This window comes from Phocoena sinus, chromosome 10 (genome assembly GCF_008692025.1).
Source record: "Phocoena sinus isolate mPhoSin1 chromosome 10, mPhoSin1.pri, whole genome shotgun sequence".
NCBI lineage: Eukaryota > Metazoa > Chordata > Mammalia > Artiodactyla > Phocoenidae > Phocoena > Phocoena sinus.
In genome coordinates, this window is record NC_045772.1 from 51,106,951 (window position 1) to 51,126,794 (window position 19,844).

Here is a 19,844-nt window from a genome sequence, read left to right on the forward strand (position 1 = left end):
AGAGTTTTGTTATTACTGCTCTTTCGTTTTTGATACTTCTATTTGATTATGAAGCTGTTGGTTGCGCTAGGAATTCACTTCGAGCCGAGTAATGACCTCAGAGGATGCTGGATCATGATTGCTTCTGCATCCTCTCTGCACGCAGACTGCCTCCTGTGGCTGGATGCTCTGTCCCGTTTCTCAGACTAGCCCAACAGCAGCCTGAAGCGCAGGGAGGCTGCCCAAGCGTTTATTTCATGATCGAAAAGCTGCGGCCAAGTACCTATTTGTTTTGTTTCTGTGACTTTTCTCCAACAGTGATATCTAGCTATGTGACTTCCGCTTAGTTATTTAACCTCCCCAGCCCTCTATTTTGGAATCTGTACTCTGAAGTGTTGGATGAGATGTTCTATAATATTCCTTCCATCTCGGACCTGATGAGTTTCTAAACGGCTGAGTAACTAGGTTATTATCTGTGTTCCTCAGCCTCTCCAGGGATCCATCGCCCACTACCCATCGTTGACTCTTTCATTCCCCCCACCGCCTCATAATTTTGTCCTCCCTTTTCCTCTTTTTCTATCCTTTCTCTCTTGCTTTTTTTCCTTTTTCCTTTCTCACCTTTCTTGTGCTGTATTCCCTCCTGCTTCCTCTCCCCACCTTTCCTTCCTCCCTCCTTAGATTTCCTGTCTCTGCCCCCTTACTGTCTTGTCTTCTCTCACCCGCTCCATTCCCCTCTCTCTTTTCTGTATCTCTCTTTTCTCTGAATGTTCCCTTCTCTCCTTCTCTTCCTCACCGTTTTCTTTTTCTTTCTTTCATTGAATTCAACACACCATATTTTCCTTTTGCTGCACTGTTTAGATACATGTAGATCCTTGGAAAATAATAGGATTGATCAAAGGAAAATCAGAATGTGTGGTACATTTCTTTCACAAAAGAGGCGTGAACACTTGGGATAGCTGGGAGTTTGGGAGCTGAAAATATATTATCTCAGTTTCTCTGTGATGAAAGATAATCTCTTCACTGCCCTTGCAAATATGATTGTGGTTCTTATTCAATAGAAGCTATTTTTCTTGGGTGTGCCATGTTTTGGGTGCCCTTCTAGAATAATCTAGGTTCCTATTTATAGTAAAAATAGCACTTACAAGTTGGTAGTTTTATTTAGAAAACTTGAAACAAGAGAATGATCCTCAAAAGACCCAGACCAAAACTTATACCTCTGTGAGTATATCAAATTGAAAATTCACAAATTATATCAGCTGGATTTGGGCTCTAAATGAACACAGTAAATGATGTCACTATTTTATCTTGTATTCTTTCTCTGTGCATCACAAATCTATTTTGTATCCCTCCATTTTTAGTTAAATATTGAAGACTTACCCTTTTCTAAAAGGCTTCTTGTATATATATCCCAGATATCTTAAGTAGAAAAACAACTGTTTTGTTTCGAGTAATGGATCGTCCATTTATCTTCTGACACACAGGCATTAGTTGGATTTTAGCAGAGTGTTTTTAGATTTTCTTTCAAAAAACAACCATTTTTTTCTAGGCCCCTTTTCTGCGCCAATTGAAGTGAGACCAGCCTTTGAAAATAAAACAATGTTTGGATACAACCTTAATTTTAAAAATCACTCATGCTTGTAGAACCTGTTGTTTTAAATTCTTGTTGTGGTCTGGGACTTAATACTGTGTGCTCTTGTAAACACTTAGATCCATTCAAATTTCCATTCTTGTTTCTCAGGAGGGGCCGATCGCTAAAATCATCAGTATGCTTCCAATATTGTTGTGTTAACTCATACCAGTGTTTTTTTTTTTTTTTTTTTTTTTTTTTTTATGCGTTACGCGGGCCTCTCACTGTTGTGGCCTCTCCCGTCGCGGAGGACAGGCTCCGGACGCGCAGGCTCAGCGGCCATGGCCCACGGGCCCAGCCGCTCCGCGGCATGCGGGATCCTCCCAGACCGGGGCACGAACCCGTGTCCCCTGCATCGGCACGCGGACTCTCAACCACTGCGCCACCAGGGAAGCCCCATACCAGTGTTTTTAAGGACATACAGATAGACCCATGTTTGATGTGAAGGGATGAAGAAATTATCTTTGAGTCCTAATATCTACCAAATTTTCCACACCATCTTATTTTTAGAGATCTCAGATAACCATAGCTTTTGAAAGGGGCCAGGTTGATACTTGGTTCAAGAGGGACCCTACCCTCCTCTCAGAATTTTGGATTCCAGCCTCAAAATATACATCAGGTTTGGAATTTAATTTAATTCTTGGAAAATACTTTCTTCATAGATTCTTTAATAAAAAAGAGATTTCAGAAGTCTCTGATCAGGTGGTCTCCATGTAGAGACCTACGGGACACTTCCTGATTTGTGTGAAAGGACCATGGCTGCTTAGTCCTGGGCTTAACCAACAGCTGGGGCAGCTCTGAAGCCCGCTGGCTGTGGCTGACATGGGCTTACATTCAAAAACGTCCAGGCCCCCAGGAGCTCCCAACTCAGAGCACCTCAACAAGGGGCCGGGCAGGATGATAAATGGGCTCATTAGTGATGTGTGGATTATCCACAAGGGCCTTCTGCACCTGAGACACAGAAAACATTAAAGAGGAGAACAAGCTTAGCTTCTGAAAAGTAGAAAGATGCCATGAAAAGAGCATACACTCAGTGGGGAGATGACATTGGACCTGCTCTCCAGGAATGGACCTTATGAGAGAACTTGCTCAGAAAGTCACTGGCAAAGGTGAGCCATCTCCTGTAGCCTATAGTAACCTCATGACTTCTGAAGGGAGGACCAAGATCTGTCCACTGCTCTTTACAGAGAGATAATCATTTTAGCACCTACACATACCACCTCCCCTCTTTTCTCATCAGCTTCATTCTACTGGGAACACTATGAGAGGGTGTTTCCATGAAGACACATTTGGCCAGGACTACTCCCCTTCCTCACATTGATGCCCAGACAGAGCAGATAGATGACCATCTATGCTTCTAGTGCAGAATGTAGCTTAAACTTTGTTTTATTAGAAGCATTGCTGTTCAAAATGAGATGCCTGATCATTCTGGTGACACTCAACAATTTGGATGTCTTTTTTTGTGAAAAAGGAAATCAGCACAGCTGGGTATTTTAAGTAAAATCGGGCCACCACAGTGGAGCTGTGGATGTTTGGCAACGTGGAGGCTGCTTTGTACCGAAAATACAACTTTCCAAATCCAGGTCTCTCAGTCAAACGGCCGGTAGATGGCACCATGAGCATCTGATATCAGATCCAAGGCTGAGAATATTTATCTTCTCAAAGCTCTTCTCGAAATATTAAGCAAAACTTTGACTGTAACGCAACCATATTTGGACAAGCAGGTTTATTTTACTTTAGTCCTTTGTTATTAGAAACATACATATGTGTGTGTACTGTGTGTATACATTTTACTATCAAACCCTGAAGTTCTGGAAAGTATCCTTGATGGTTAGGATGGACTGTAAACTTTTACAGTATTATTTGCAGGCAGGTTTTTCGATTTCTTATTTAACTCACTTTTTCTTAGTGTGAGGTTTAGTGGTTATGTGTCATACCATTGCTCAGTAAAACTCAGGAGAATGTTTTTTCACGTTCTAATACCCAGTAAAAGAAGCTCATTCGTAGAAATGCAGTGTGACACATTGTGTGTCTTTTAAAAGAACAACATAAATAAACGTTTTCATTCCAATGAATGCATCTATAATAAAGATATGCACACAAACACATACAGCTCTTGATCAAGATTAAGAAATAAAAGAATGTCTATATGTGTATAACCGAGTCACTTTGCTGTACAGCAGAGATTGGCACAATATTGTAAATCAACTACAATAAAAAGAAATTTTAAAAAGAAATAGATGGATATGGTTTAGAATAGGAATGTCGCCTCCATCTCAGACTCTGCTCCACCCCCAAACCTGAAGGTTTCAGAGTAGGAAATGATTCTTAGAATTCAGCTGTAGATATAACATTTGGAAGGGACGTTATCCCCTAACTGAACAAGCCGTTGCCTTGGGTGGAAGTCTGAACAAAACCTTCGACTATCTCTTCGTGGATATTCTACTTGCTGGGTAAGCAGTCAGACAAAACGTGGTGGACACAGACAAAGACTGTAGGGCAGACTAGAGGGTCTAAGACCAAAGTCAAATGCCCAAACTGTATTTGGAACAGAAGCAAAGTTGGGGTCAATTATCAGAAGGGTATTTATGAGAGACACCAAAGTTCCAGAGGCACATGTAAAAAGAGAAACTGGGAACATTCAAGACTCAAGGTGAAAGGTGCACACATGTGGTAACTAGGACTTATGAGCAGGGGTACAAGATTAGCTTCTGGGATGAATATTGTTTGCCTGTAATTTTGTTCTATTTGAAGATGCAAGATTTGCCTTCAAGGATGCCTCTTTGTCCTTCTTAAATGGCACTCTTTTTTTTGCATGCAGTATCTGACAGACATTGACTTCTTCTTAATCACAAATATTGACTTCAATCATTAATTCAGAGCTTACTTAATTTCTAACTTTGACACAGAGTTATATCTTGCAGAAGATAAAATAATCATTCTTTGAGGTACCCTGGATAGAAGGGGTGGAAGAGTACTGGGGATGTCCAGAGAGGGTGAGCTGCTGTTGGGTTTCTACAGGAATTTCTATCATTTGGGTTGCAAGTTGGTTTGGGGAAAGCCTTCAGGAGGTTGAGTGGGAGAGAAGGACAGGCAGGAACTGCAGGAGAAGAGAAATCCTAGTCAAAGGCATCATGCCCAAGGCCTGATGTTTGCAGTGACAGAGCTTTCAGGTGTCACCAGGATATATTGGGGGAAAACACTTTTGCATGTGACATTTGGAAGCAGATTCAAATGTAGTTGGCTTTAGGGGTCTTTGTATCACCCTTCCTTGAGATGGGCACATTTTCATCAGCTCATTGATCTTGATGCACAAGGATTGAAATAGTTAGAGGCAAAGAGCGAAGCCACGTTATCTTCAGTCGAATTCGAAATATGAGGAGAAAGAAGTATTAGAGTTTACCAAATGGAAACAGAAACTAGTCTGTGGGAAAAGAAGTTTTATTTTCAGTCTTCCAAGATATTTCAAATGGCAGACGATAAAAAATAATATGAAGACTATTGAGGAATTGCCTGAAACACACAAGAAGGGACCAGGCAAACAGTTAATAATGAGAGCAATATTGCTTTAGTGTCCACAGGAATGTTCAAGACTTTTGAGGGGAGAAAGTGCAGAGAGAAAATGTACCTAATTGCTTCTAAATGGCTAAAACAAGCTAAGTCTGATTCTTCCGCTTCACAAGGGAGCTAGAGATGTTGGAAAGTCTGGGAGTTTATTCAGTTCATTCAACAAAGAATTATCATTGTGTAGTTCTAGCTTTGGTATCAGATCTCGTTTTGAGTTGATGCTCCAACAAATACTGACTGTGTGATTTTCAGTAAGTTGCTTAACTTCTCCAAGCCTTAGTCTGACAGTCATATCTACCTCAAGGATTAAATGAAAGTATGTTAGTAATGACTGTAGAAATACTATCGTTCATATTAATAAATATATATCGAATACCTACTATATTCTAAGTATAGCTCATCAGTTTAAAGTTTCTCCCTAATTATTTATGTCGTAGGTGCTAGTTCAGGACTTTGTGTCATGGGGGAGAAGCTATTTTTCCCAAACACTGAGGAAGGCAATGTGCAGGAGCTAATCTTCAAGGTCTGCTGAGCACAGAGCTTAGTGTCCCCTCAGCAAAAACATGGTAAAGGATCGTTATTATTATTTTAAAGAGAAAGAAAGGAAAGATATATTGTTGGGTTTCCCTTGTATGTTTTCATTGTTATTCCTTCTAAGTTTCTTCTAGACTCACTTCCACTACATTCTAAAATAAAATGCCTTATAGACACAGGTACTTAGCAGGGACTTTGGCCCAACACCCTATGATGGAACTGCTCCTTGAGCTGCCAGCGTATTTGGGGGTTCCACATTTGCCAGCCACTGCCTTCAGTCAGAACGGGTCAATGGTGTGGACTGGGCTTTCTACTCTAGGCAACAGAAAGAATTAATTACTTGAGATATCTGTAAAATGAAAACTAAATATAAATGAAGAGTAATGTAGTATTGCTGCAGAGGGAAGCATGAAGCCTGATTCTTCTTCTCCTGTATAAAGCTTCTCAACAGGATGGAATTTTAGGGAATTTTTTCAAACAGAATTTGGAAGCACCCTTTAAAAAAAATCTGCAAGTGTTAGTTTTGCTGTGTAATAACCAGCCACAGTACATCAGTGGTTTACAATGATAAGCGTGGGACTCTTGCATAGGTCTATGCGTTGGTTAGGGTTCAGGTGGAATTCAGGTCTGCTCATCATGTCTTATTCCAGGACCCAGCTTGGAGGAACAGCGGTCAACTGAGACATGTTCTTCCCATGGCAGAAGTCAGAAGCTCCCAGAGGGGTGAGTGGAAACGAGTGATGCCTTATAAGGCCTAAGCTACGAACTGCTGCGTTGTCATTCACCCCACATTCCACTGACCAAAGCAAGTCATGGGTACAAGCCCAACGTCAGTGGAGTGGGGAGAGAATCTGAAAAATATTCTAATCTACCATAAGTAGATATTCCAGTTAACTACCAGAAGCTATGAGGTAGCGGTGATTACAAATTAACCAGTATTTGGTACAGATTTGGTGATACGAAACCATGCTTTCAAGTACTAAAATTCAATGAACTTATTTCTGTCAGGTTTCTTAAAGCCATTACTGATGGTAATGGGACATAAGAGCTCTAAAGAGCTTTTTCACAGCCACTCCTGTGCTAGCAGGGTAGGAGGAAAGCACAGTAATGTTGTCCACCAGTGGCTCCATCTCTAGGGGGAGTTTCACCTGTCCCCTGCTCCTCCAGCAGATGCTTTTAGATTAGCAAATGACTTTCCTTCATGTAATAGACGCTTTTCACACTGCTGTTTTTTTTTAATGCATCTTGGGACAAGAGAGACTGTACATGAGCCCTGTAGAAGGGGAATCTCAGTTTCTTGTATCACTCTGGGTCCCTGGACATCAGCCCCATTGACCCTCTAAGCCACACGTTTTGGGGCTTGTCTCTTTGATGCAGATCTCAGGGGTTGGGGTGCTTGATGGGGCGACAACTCCTCTCTCTTTGGGGGGAAGCACCCGACTGGTGAGATTCCTCCCTATGAGTGTTGCCATGCCATGCTGGGAATGCAATTTTTGCCAAGACTGTGTCTCTGCCTTGTCTACCCATATCATTGTGGTCCTTGTTTCCTTTGTTGTGGAGAAGCAGATCACCTAGTTTTCAGATCTTTTTCAGAGGGAAATGATCCATATGTAGCTGTAGGCTTGGTGTGTCCACGGGGGGTGGTGAGTTCAGGTTCTCCCTATGCCACCATCTTGGACCTTAGATGGCTATTGCTATCTTTGACCAGAAGCCCACTTTACTTTTCTATATGAAGCTTATTCTGCTTCAACCCGTAACATGTCTGGCCATAAATTTGTCCTCAGTCATTCAGGAAGCGTCTTTCTTTACGCTATAGTATCAGGCGGGAACCCTGGTTTTAAGTAATAACTAAAAGTGGGGACAGACAGCAGTCTGGGAGCACTTCATCTTTACTGTCACTCTGTTTGCTGCCCAGTGCAGTTGTCTTGTACTGGGCTCTGCCTTCTGTCTCTTCGGCCATGATGCTCTGGCCAGGCTTAGAGATACTTTTCCCAGGAATCCTCCCCAGACCACAGACTCAGCATCTCATGGCCATTCCTCTGTGTAAAGGATGCTACCTTTGCCACTTTGTCCTTCATCTCTTCCCCAGTTTCAGAGAAACTCAAACTCCCCTATGACCTCAACTCCATCACTTTGCCCTCAAGGGCTTACCCACTTTAATCTTCAGTGTGTATAATCTATGGAACTACTACTTATTCCCCAACCTGAGTGAGGGCTGGGGGTAGCAGTGCTGGGGAGTCAGTATTATAAGGCCAGTTGATTAGCTTAGAAATGCAGTACAGGTTCCTGTTTCTGGGATGGTGATGGGCAAAAAGATGTTAACGCTATGTATTTTTTCTTAATAATTCACACTGTTATACTCTGCTTGGAAGCCCTCTACCTCCCTCTTTCCAAGGGCTTCTCTTCTCCCACTTCTTGCTCATTTCACTGGGTTTTTTTAATTTACTGCCTCGGGGAAGAGATAAAGTCACCTTTTCAACAGGTAAGTCGAGTCTCTACAGTAAGTGAAAGCCTTTTCTCATCTAGGGAACATTCTGTTATACAGTTGAATCTTATCAGCATGACCATATTTAATTGAGTGACTTCAATGTCCATGTTTGCGATTGTTTTTGAAATTTTAGAGCCCACGTTTATAATTGTTTTATAATTGCTTAAACATTTAGAGAAATTCAGTTTCTTCTTCTCTAAGGAAAAAAATTAGTTTAATTCTTCTGCACTATGAATGAATTCTCTCTTTTTCGGATGCAGTGACTGGGTACCACTGGCAAAACAGACTCCTAAATAACAATAGCTCAAATATCTTAGAAGATGTTAAGAAGCATTCAACATTTTAGCTTAAACCCAAGATTTATTAAATATTTGCCTCAAGTATAAGCCATTTCTCTCCCTCTGCCCCAGCTCCCCAATTAGTATTTCATAAAGAACATAATTTTTAGAGTTTTTGATTCACATCATTTTTCCCCTCACAAAGAGTGGTTTAGAACATGGGTTTTAGAGTGTGTCAGAGTTCGGGTCTAGGCTCTGTAAAATAACCCCAGTGTGATCTAGAGGAATTTCTTACCCTTGATTTTCCCTACCTGTGAAATAAGGCTAGTGTCACTTACCTCAGGGACTAGACAATCACAGGAAAACATCATTCGTAAAGCACTTTACCCAAATGAACACTAGACAGATTTGAATATTAACTAATGTTATTGTCACATAAAAGAAAAGATCGAACTTTTCCATAGATTCTTCTATGTACTGTAAGGACTGTAAAAAAGGATATGAAATTTTATGAAGCTCAGAAGTTTTTCTAGACTTCTCAGTTCTGACTATAAGATATGACATCTACCTTCATGAGAAAACTGGGTGCATGTTCTAAAGGTATTAGAGAAACTGGATATAAATTAGTTTTTTTGTTGTAAAGTTCTATTTCACATATGCCTGTGGCCACCAGTCAAAGGATTGTTATGCCACCTTCTGTTGTAAAAGGCAGAGTGAGGGACTGTCTGTAGTCAAACCCATATTGTTGCTGTCCCCTCCCTGGTCTCCTCTGCATCACATTTCCCAGAATCTCCTTCTTCATTTGTTCTAGACTTGAGTCTGCCAGTGTGAGACCCAAGGGTGAGGTCTGGAAGGAAGTTGAGAAGGAGAGGTCATTTCTCTCCAGAGGTATTTTCAGGCGAACCCGTGGGCAGATGACACAAGAATGGTTCACAGCTGCTGCTGGGTGAGCGCCTACTTATTGCCTGCTTTGGTACTCTCAGAGGTTGATGCAGTTGGAGGTGGCTTTTGGAAACTCATTTGCTTTAGTGCAGGCTGAGACCATCAGAAAGGCTTCTGGAAGAGCTCTGGAGAGCCACCCACATAGTGCTGCAGACTGAGATCTTCGGTGATAGCCTCCCTGACCATTTTTCCCTGGCCCTTCCAATACTTGTGTAAGCCTCTATTTCCCTCTGTGAAAGCCCTTCCTGCTTAAAATACATAGAGCGGCTTCTGCTGTCCTGATCAAACCCTGACTGAAATTGGCAACATGGTATACTGAACACTAAACTGGGAGTGGAAAGATCTTGTATATTAGGGTCATTCCATCTCAGCGCACGTTGACCTAAATCATTCTTTTTAAAGCAACTCTTGATTTTCCATTTTGTAGATGTATCCTAATTCACTTAACCAATCCCTGGTTGAAAGACACTTAGTTTCTCATTTCTAGTTTTCCTCTAACACCAATGAACATCCTTGTATTTGTACTTTGCACACTTGTGTGAGAATATCTATGGGATAAAGTCCTGGAAGCGAAATTGTTGTGTGCCAAAATAGTTGTAGCAGTTCCAAGAACAGTGTCTGATTTTTACTTTTGCCTTTTAGAAACCATACGTGTGATTGGGTGAATTAATTAAATAATCTGAGTTTCACTTTCTCTGTCAAAAACCCCTGACTTTTTCTAAGAAAGATGTTCTTTATACCCAAGGGAGTAATGAAAGTGAGAGCACAGATATTGAAATCCACTTTCTTTCTAGAGGACCAAATTAGACACATTATGAAAATATTTCTCGTATTTTATATTTAAAAAATATATATATCATTTGAGGGTAGTTGATTGGGCTTTCAGTAAAGTAAGTCAGAAAGGATCCCATTACCATATGTTAGCTGGGAAACAAAGAGACCGCGAGGTGAGAACTTCTTGCTTCATGCCTCCTTCTCTCTGAAACGCCAGAACTCTGTGGGAGGATCGTGTTTGTATATTTGTGGCTGGATATATATTTGTGTGGGAAGCAAGAAATGCTTGAAACTTTATTATCAAGTTTAGAAGTTTTATGCTCTTCTTTACAACTAGTATCAACACATATAGCTTCCATAATAAAATCTGTCCTTTTTAAATTTTTTATGAAAAGGCTAACTAAAGATTTGCCTAACTAGATGGAAACATGTACCTTTATGCTAGGATCACATTTCTAGTTAGGGAGGTAAGTGTTCCTAGACCTTGGCTTATTTAGGATCTCAATTCTGAGGCTAAATTGCAAGTCAGATAGTGCCTAATCCATAATCAGTACTCAAGAAGTATTTGTTAAAAGGATGAATGAATGTATTAATTACAGAGGGTATGGTGACATTTATTTTCATTAAAAATGATTTGTGCCGCCTTGAAGAAAATATTCTTTGTCGTTGCCTTTGTGAAAGAAAGACAGCCTCCCACGAGGCTGAAAACCTTATAGAATTTCTGGGTTGAACTTCTTTTTTCAAGAATACCAGAAGATACACTAGCTGTTTTTTGAATGAAAAGTTTCACTTTCATTTTCGAGCAGGATAAATTATCTTTGTCTTGGCCAAATAGGTGAAGGTAGAGCCTTGATCTGGTAGTGGAAGGTGGGATTGGATGGATTCCCCTTTGTCCACCTTTTCCTCATTCCTGGATCTGATGTGCAGATCACTTTGGGGAATGATTAGTTGGTACCGAGATGGGAAGTGATGAGAAAAATTAAAAGTAATGGCTACTTGATGGTAAGCCATGTGAAGACCTTACATGGTTCAAGCTGTGAGCTATTCCTAAAATGGAATTATAAATGGGATTTTAACATGTAAAGCCAGGATTGATGGGAAGGCAACACAGAAAAAAAAAGTGTGTGTTGTAACACAAACAAACAAACAGACATTGGTCTTGGAAGCCAGATAGATTTCACTTCACATTTTACAAGTTGGGTGACGTTAGGCAAATAGGTTTTCCCATCTTTACAACAAGGTGATCATGCCATTCTCAGAGGGATACTAAGAGACTGAAATGAGATATGCCAAACAGTTTGCAATGGATAAATCTTGACCTCTTCTCCCTTCATTATCATTAAATACTTTTGCATGTTCAAGGACCCAGTATGTACTGATCCCTCTTGCATTTGTATTTGTAGTTAGTAGATCAACAAAACATAGGTTCAATGAACTAACCCCTTAGGACTATACAGGTTGTATCTAATCTCCCCCTACAAATCTATTTTTTCTAATGGAGCTTAAGAAAATTTCTTTCAGTTTTAATGCTTCTCACCTGTAAAGTGAAGGTGTTGGCATAAGCGGACTTTCCAGCCTGCCTGTGGCTCTCCAAGAGGAAGTTTACAGCTGGTCTTGTTTAAGTGCTGGTACAAGATAGATTACAACTTCGGGTTATTTTTCTTCCTGGTCTTGAACCCTCTTTGAAGGACCCTTATTCTATGTCACCCACCCTCTTTTCTCTTGATAAAACATTTAGTCATTTTGTATCTGTGGACTATCTATGATCTCCAGAAGAAAAAGAGGAGCTGCGAAAACACCTTCCTAGAATTTACAGATAGTAATTTGCCGAATCATTGGGACAAGTCATGATTCATGCCAAAAAGGAGAAAAACTTGATTTCATTCAATTAAAAAAAGTATTGTTTTTCGTTTTTAACCTTGGTGTTGAAAGTGGAATAGAAAGATTGTGAAGTTGGTAAAATGGGGGACTTATTTTTGAGGCAAAATACACCATGGTCTCCTCAAAGTGGAGTAAAGAACTAAATTCTTACCCGTCCGATGTATAGATGTCACTGTTTGCAAAGGAAAAGTCTATGGGCCCAAGAGAAGCACAAAGAGACTGGAATCCCGCCCCCCCCCCCCCCCAAGCATGGATCTCTTCTTCCTCCTCTGTTCTTAGGCAATAGCTAGCTCTAAGGGGCTTGCTACTCATGTTCTTTCCTTACCAACTTCCCTGAGGAAATGGTTCTGCGCAATGACTCATAGCTAAGGTGTTCCACTGAGGAAAGAGAAATCTTGGAGCCAAGCCCAGCAACTAAAGAGAGAATCTACTTCCCCCATCCCAACTTAGGTACAGTCCCTTAGCTATTAATCTGAGCTTCCGCTGTGGGTTGGAGGGACAGAGATAAAGGGCTGGAAAATTCACCAAGACTTGGTAGGGCTGAGGCTCATAATCTTTAACTTACTCCCCTGGGTGCACCACACCATTAACCTGTTGGGGATGGGAGTGGATTTCACAGAGGGTGAGGCTGGTAGACAGGAGGGAAGGGGTAGATTAGACAGCTGCAGACTGGAGCAGGTTAAAGAGAACATGGCAAGTTGGTGAAATTCATTCATTCGGTGCTTACTTTGAGCCAAGCACATGGATTATTTAATTTAATTCTCATAACAACCCTGTGAGGTGGGTTGCCACTCCCACTTTACAGACTAGGAAACCAAGGCGTAGAGGTTAAGTTACTTGCTTAGAATGATATAACTAGTAAATGAGTTGCTTACTTAGGATGACATAGCTAGTTAAGTGGTGGAGTCTGAGTTTGATCATCATTCCTGTACATCATCATCAGTGCAAGTGTTTCCTGCTCTTCCACTTTGAACACTCCCTCAGAGATACATGCATCTCCATCTCTATACCCCTAGCACTTCCCAGGATGCTGGGCAGGTGTCTGCGAATGTGTCTTCTGCTTCCTCCTTCCTATTTCTGCTTAACCTGATCATGTGGCCAAGCTCACCAGCCTCATTAGATTCCATCCTTGAGAGTCAATTTCCTGTTGCCCCTTCTATCAACCTACACTTCCTGGTTCCCGAATAACCAAATCCCCACCCAGATCAACCCTTATTATTGTCTTCTCAGTGAACTATCAGGATGCAGTGCACTACTAAGAAAAACCATTAGCCAGTATTTTACATTTGTGTTTTGTTTTTGGTGTGTACAATATCTTTAGGGTGACTTCCAAAGATCACTCACTATTACTCAGCACTTTAAAAATCCATCTCTTGTTGATTCTGTTTTTATCATATGCTTTATGACAGCTTTTCTAAATCTCCTAGAACCCTATATTTACATTAATTCCCATTTCTACTTTCTCCTGAGATGTTATGCCTTCAATTGGTTACTGAAATCTACTCTTGAAGGTCACCAGTGACCTTCTAATCATCAAGTCTTATGTCATTTTTTCATGTCTGACCTCAGTGATGGCCTGGCTGGCCGTCCCTCCTTTTTGAGGGTTCTTCTTTTCTATATATTCTGTGCCTTGACACCTCCCCTATGTGGATAGAGGCTATATATATATATATATATATATATATATATATATATGTAAAATCACTGTGCCCTTTTTCTTTGGTCCCAGTATTGCATTTCCAACTACATGCTAGGAATCTTCACCTGGATTCAGCACAAATTCTTGAACTTAATATGTGAAAAACTAAATCATTTTCCCATGGAAACTGGGTCCTTCTCCTGATTTCTTTATTTCTGTTTTTTTTTTTAATCTAATTTCCAACCTAGAGATCTCCTTTCATATCCCCATAGCAAACTTGTTAAAGTTCTGTGAAATCAATTTTCTCCATTTCCTTTGATCCTCCCCTCCCCCACCTCTTGAGCACCATACTCCATTCCCTGGTTAGATTTGTAATTACCTTGACCTAGACGCCAGCCTTCAGCGCTGGAATCCACCTAACACAGCCCTATCATTTCAACATCTTAAAGCGTAAGTCTCATCTTAATATTTCCCCAGTTGGAAATGAAGGTAAATTCCTCAATAGCCCGTTGTTATTTACTGAGCTGATTAATTTCTTAGGGTCTTCCAAAATGTATTTCCAACTAGCCTTTCCTTTTGTCTCCTGCTTCTCCCCTCACTTATATCCTATTTCAAGAAACATCTTTACTTAGTTCCGAGAAACTAACCCATGTTTTCCCATTTCTAGGCCTTTGCTTTTAAGGTTCCTTCCCTGTTAAAATGTCTCCCCTGACACTTTGGCCTATTAAAAGCACATCTTTTTGTCAAGGGCCACCTCAAAGACCTCTTTCTGAGAATCTTTCCTGATCCTTCCAATGTGATTTTTTTCCCTTCTTTTCTTTCTCTATTTAAAAAATAATTCATGCCATACAGTGGGAGTTCACCCTTGATGGTAGGTTTCTCTTTTTTTTTTTTTTTTTGGTGGTACGCGGGCCTCTCACTGCTGTGGCCTCCCCTGTTGCGGAGCACAGGCTCCAGACGCGCAGGCCCAGCGGCCACGGGTCACGGGCCCAGCCGCTCCGCGGCATGTGGGATCCTCCCAGACCGGGGCACGAACCCGCATCCCCTGCATCGGCAGGCGGACTCTCAACCACTGCGCCACCAGGGAAGCCCGGTAGGTTTCTCTTATTCATCTTTGTATACTCAGCACACATGTCATAGTCTCTTAATAAATAGCTTTTGTGAAGAACTTGGTTGGATGTACTTTGCTTACCACTACTGCAGATATGGAGAAATATAATGCATGGTCCTGCTCTGATAAATCTTAGAGACATATTGATGAAAAAAGATATTTAGAATTAATGAGATCTCCATTGAAAGCCTACGATAAGGCCAAATCAGTGCTACAGATTGTAAGTACTGAGTGAGTTTGGTGTTAGATGAGTTTTTGGTAGAATGAATTTTGTCTGGTGATAGACCTGAACTTAGTGAACGGGTGAGAGCTGAATTGATGCCCAGAGATAGTGGGAAAAGATATTCTAGGCTGGGGCTGGGAGGAAGAGCTTTTCTCTGACTCTCTGTGATTTCTACCCACTGGTCCTGGTTCTGTTCTATGGGGCAACAAAGTATGTTTGCTCTTCAAACGTCAGTTCTTCCTTCCTCCCTCCTTCCCTTCCACCCTTCCTCCCTCTCTCTTTCCCTCCTCCCCTTCCTTCCTTCGTTTCTTTTTTGGTTAAACATTCCCTATTCCTTTGGGCATGTCACAATATCATTTGTAGATCCTTCATCATTCTGGTGGCCTCTGAAGACATGCTGCTCTTAGATAAGGTACCTCTCTTACATGCATCTCCAGAGTTGAGTACACTGGCCCAGATATGATATTTTTAGGTTGGAGGGCAGTGGGACTGTCCCTCTCCTGTCCTGAATTTGTACTTCCATTAAAGCCGTCCAATAGCACATTGACCGCTCGCTCTTCCGGACAAATGAACACGTGGACACGCCTGCCCCTTTGTATACTAGGAGCACTTTTAAATTGAGGTTCTCCACATGCTTTTATGAGCACTAATTAATTAAGCATCACTGCACCTTGGTGAGGGCCTGGGAATCACTTCTTCCCACAGGGAGTTACAGACTGCGCCTCCACGGAATGCTCACCGCCGTGCCCAGCAACGCTGTGAGGTGGAGGGTTGAGACTATCATATTCAGTTGAAACTGCAGGGGGAATTTTAGGGAGGCAGAATGTAATTACTTTAGTTGGCCTGGAGCCAGGATTCCGGAGTTAACACAACTGCTCTTAGAAAGTCTGCCATAAGATCTCTGGTGACCACAAATGGTTAGGTCTGTGGTTTTAGGTTTCATCCGAAAGGTAAACAGCTCAGTGTAGCACAGTGCCCTGAACACCACGCGGGACATCGCTTCACACAGCCCTGCAGAGGAGAGGCCACCTACTGAATGAGAAACACCATTTCCTCAAGTACCTACTTGTTCCTGGGAGGTCTCTCATCCTTGCACCAAAGCAGCCCAGCCCTTACTTAGCTAGTGAGAACTGACAGGCTCCCAGCACAGAGTGGTATGGCTGCCAGACTAAATTATGTGCTTGTCATTTTTCCCTGTGTTGTCCAAGATTCCAGCAACAAAACAGTAGGGAACTCCCCGTACACATTTTTGCTCAAAATACATTCGTTTCTCCTCTCAGTAAAGTTCCTGGATCCCACAGTCCAAGTTAAACACAACTGGAATTTCCCTATAAGTCAAAAACAATATTAATTCTGAGCCCACATATTTTTCTTCTCGTAGGGAATGTACACAGTTAAACACAGCACATGTTGCAGACAATCTGCAAATGGTAAAAAGCTCTGGAGGAAAGAAACAAAAAGGAAGAAGAGCAAGGGGACATATTTTTCAACAAGAGAGCAGAGGAGATTTGGTGGGGTGTCTGACCCAGCAATGAGAATTTCCCTCTGTGGTCTGTTGAAAGAAGAGCAGAGGCTGGCATCATGCCGTGGGTGGACGGTTGGAGGTTTCTATACCACACTAATCTTCAATGAGGATGACTTCTTGGTGGGGAGCAAAGAGATTCGGGTACAATATTAGCATGGTACACAGCTGAATTCATGTGTCCCTGACTTCGGCTGTACAGGAGACATTAAAGTACCTGTTTATCTGAAGGCTCAGGATTACCATAGTCATCTTTTTCAAATTAAAATGGCAATGTAAAGTTTTGTGAATGTTAGTTCTTCTAATTGACAGTGGCTTGTATAATTAAAACAAAGTCACTAATATTTTCTCTTGTTTTCTTTTTTATCACTGAAAGTTCATTTTTCACTAACCCAGACAAGGTCTTCATTTTTATGAAGACCCACGCTGACCCCTAAAAAATCTGATTTTTTTTTTTTTTTTTAGTTAATGTTTGTGCCCATCTGGTTTGAATTTAGCATTCTTATGAGTCATTTCACTGTGATAGGAACACTCCACTATAGAAAACTTCTGTTAATATTTTAACATTTTAAATCAAACACCACATAGAGCATTACCTAAGCCTCCTTGCAATTATAGGAAACTGTGCCTTCTATTTGTTCATGGTTCCTGCCTTCACGTTTATTTTCTTTAAATTGAACATAGTACATGGTAAATAAGTGCATACCCCGTATGTGTGTTCAAATACTTTACCATTTTGGCCCAACGTATCCTTTTGCAGTTTAAGAGCCTTTTGGAGACGACATTTGCCTGAGCAAGGATGAATAATTCTATAGGAAGTCGGATGGTCTTTACTTCTCAGGGCTGACACTTAACCCATTTAAAAGAGCTCAATTTATTTTCCGATCAACATCGACATTGACTTTATAACTTACATTTTTACTATCCAAATTTCCTGATTTTGAAGCTTGAACTCATTTTCCTTTTACTGCTGGGCAACATTTCTCAAGGTAGTCTTTAAGGTGAAACGAAGGAGGAAAAAAATGCCAGGAATCTCTTTAAGAAAATACAGCAGTGTCTCCTCCACCTTCTTAAGCAAATGGATGGTTCCCAGGGAGGCTAGATTTGGTTGTGTACTTAGTAAATCGAATCTGCACATGGGGTGGACATAATTTAACTTAAAAAAATAGAAAGGAGGATTTTGAAGTATTATTTGTATATTAAAGGTAAAGCAAGCATGCTTTAACAAGCCAAGCCATTTTGTCTTTTATTTGTTATATTTTAAATATTTCATCTTAATTTTGGAAGGGAAAAAAAATAGCAGTGGTTTAAATCAAGTGCTTCAGGAAGGAGCAGGCCATTTTTAAGGTAGGTATGAGTTCCACACTTCAGCGAAGATACAAATGAACTCCTGCTCTGAATAAATAGTAAGGCTGCATTGCCCTGTACCCCCATTCAAGTTTCTTGAGCTTATTTCCTAATCTGAAGGAATAAAGCTTAACAAAACAAAGTGCCTTACCTGGGCTCTGAGCACAAGTTTCTTAAGATAACTTTATTCTAATTCTCATTACATTTTAGTTCACTGATGGCGCTTGGAGAAGTTTAAATCAAAAGAGGAAAAAATAACAACCGTTGACTCACAGAGGTGGGACCCAGTTTCTTAGTCTTTGTTCAGGCAAAACATGTGTCGGAGGCTATGAAAGCTTTGCAAGATCCAAATCTGGGGATTTTCGCAGCCACATGCCATCCTGCAGATCCCAGGACCTGGGCATGACGAATATGGTTGTACTTTCCGTTAGCCATATTGTTGTGACTGAATAAAAAATGTCGTCTTTTTTCACACAATTTAATTAGAAGTACCAGATGTGGTGTTGTATGACTGATGTCAAAATACGACACTTTTATGTAAACACTTTAACTTAATCAATCAAGTAAATAGCTTTCACTATTTTAAAGCATTTCAAATCTGCTTGGTACAAATACATTATTTTTGTGTTATGCTAAATAGATCATGGCCAGCTGCAGCATTATTAAGAGATTAGGGGAATAAAGTTAGATTTTACTATATTATTTTTCAAGGGCCGGCCTTTACAATTTCCTCCTCTGGGAAAGACAAAAAGAAGACAGGCTTAGAAAATCCTTTAATTTTGTGGTGCCGAAGAAAGTTCTCCTAGGGAAAAAAAAAGTTCTTTTCCACCCCCATCAAATATCGTTTATTAAATGTATATTTGCAATCCCCGATGCTTCCAGGGAAAATTGTTTTTCTCTGGTTCCCTGTACAGTAAACAGCCCATTGCTGAGGCCGTGGATCTTCACTAGCATATTAAGTGTCCTGGAAGTTTGATACTCCCAGGAGTACAGCCTGAGAACTGAGCATTCAAAAGCCAAGCCATTAAGTTTCCAAGCACCTTACCTTATCCTGCTTAGTTTGAATCCTTTGTTACGTTCAAATTGCCCTGTATCGCTAGGGTCACTTTAACTTCGTCAGTAGAAGTGGTGGTGCTGCCTAGAGATGTCCCTCTTTGAAGAGCAGAAGCTTAGGGGAGACAGGAAACTAAGTGACGCAAGAAACTCAAGGTCTCAACTGTGAAATGAACTATGGTTACATGCTCTGAGAGTCGTATGAATCTTTGTGGAATGTTCACAGGGAGGGTGGCTGAAATGGCACTCAGTGGGAAATACTTCATTTGAAGAAGAGGCAAAGAAGGAACAGATTTAAGGCTTCTTCAGGGCCATCGTGGCTCAGCAGGATGGCTAAATGTGTGTTTCTAATAAACCTGTTTCTCACTTGGCCCTGCTTCCCCTAGTCCCCTTCTTTCCTCCCCCGCGCGGGACGTTTGTGACAGAAAGAAGGATCGTTTTGGAGAGTGGTTAGGAGAAGCGCTGGGTAAATGTAGCTGATGCGCGTCCAGCTAATGTTCTAGAATGGTCTGCAGCCCCTAACCTTGGTAGACCTTTGGGACAGTTCTCCCACATTGCACCATCCACACTGCAGCTGACAAAAGCTCGGTGCTCTCTGAAGTTGGGCAACCTAGGAGCTTGGCTTTATCTCCTGTGGAAACGGAGGGGAGGACAAAATGAAAATGAGACCATTACCTGGCAGGCTCTGCCTTTTCCTGCTTTAAGAACTATGGACAGAGAGAACATCTTCTGGAGAAAATTCGATCTATAGCTTATATCTCTTTTTCCTTTCAGGTAACATTTATTTATTTCGCCCAAGTCAAAACTGTTTTGTTTGGTTAGAACAATGAGATTGCTTTAAAACTCAAAACAGAACTAAGGCTAAGCTCAAACAGTGCA

At 41.1% G+C, this 19,844-nt stretch overlaps 1 long non-coding RNA gene across 1 annotated transcript in view; it reads left to right on the forward strand.

Moving 5' to 3' along the window:
• The first annotated feature begins 6,322 nt into the window (after positions 1–6,322).
• The window catches only part of LOC116761122, a 31,395-nt gene continuing 17,873 nt past the window's right edge, over positions 6,323–19,844 (forward strand). The window contains exon 1 of the long non-coding RNA XR_004351926.1: positions 6,323–6,430. This is a non-coding gene — a long non-coding RNA (uncharacterized LOC116761122). The remainder of the gene's footprint in view (positions 6,431–19,844) is intronic.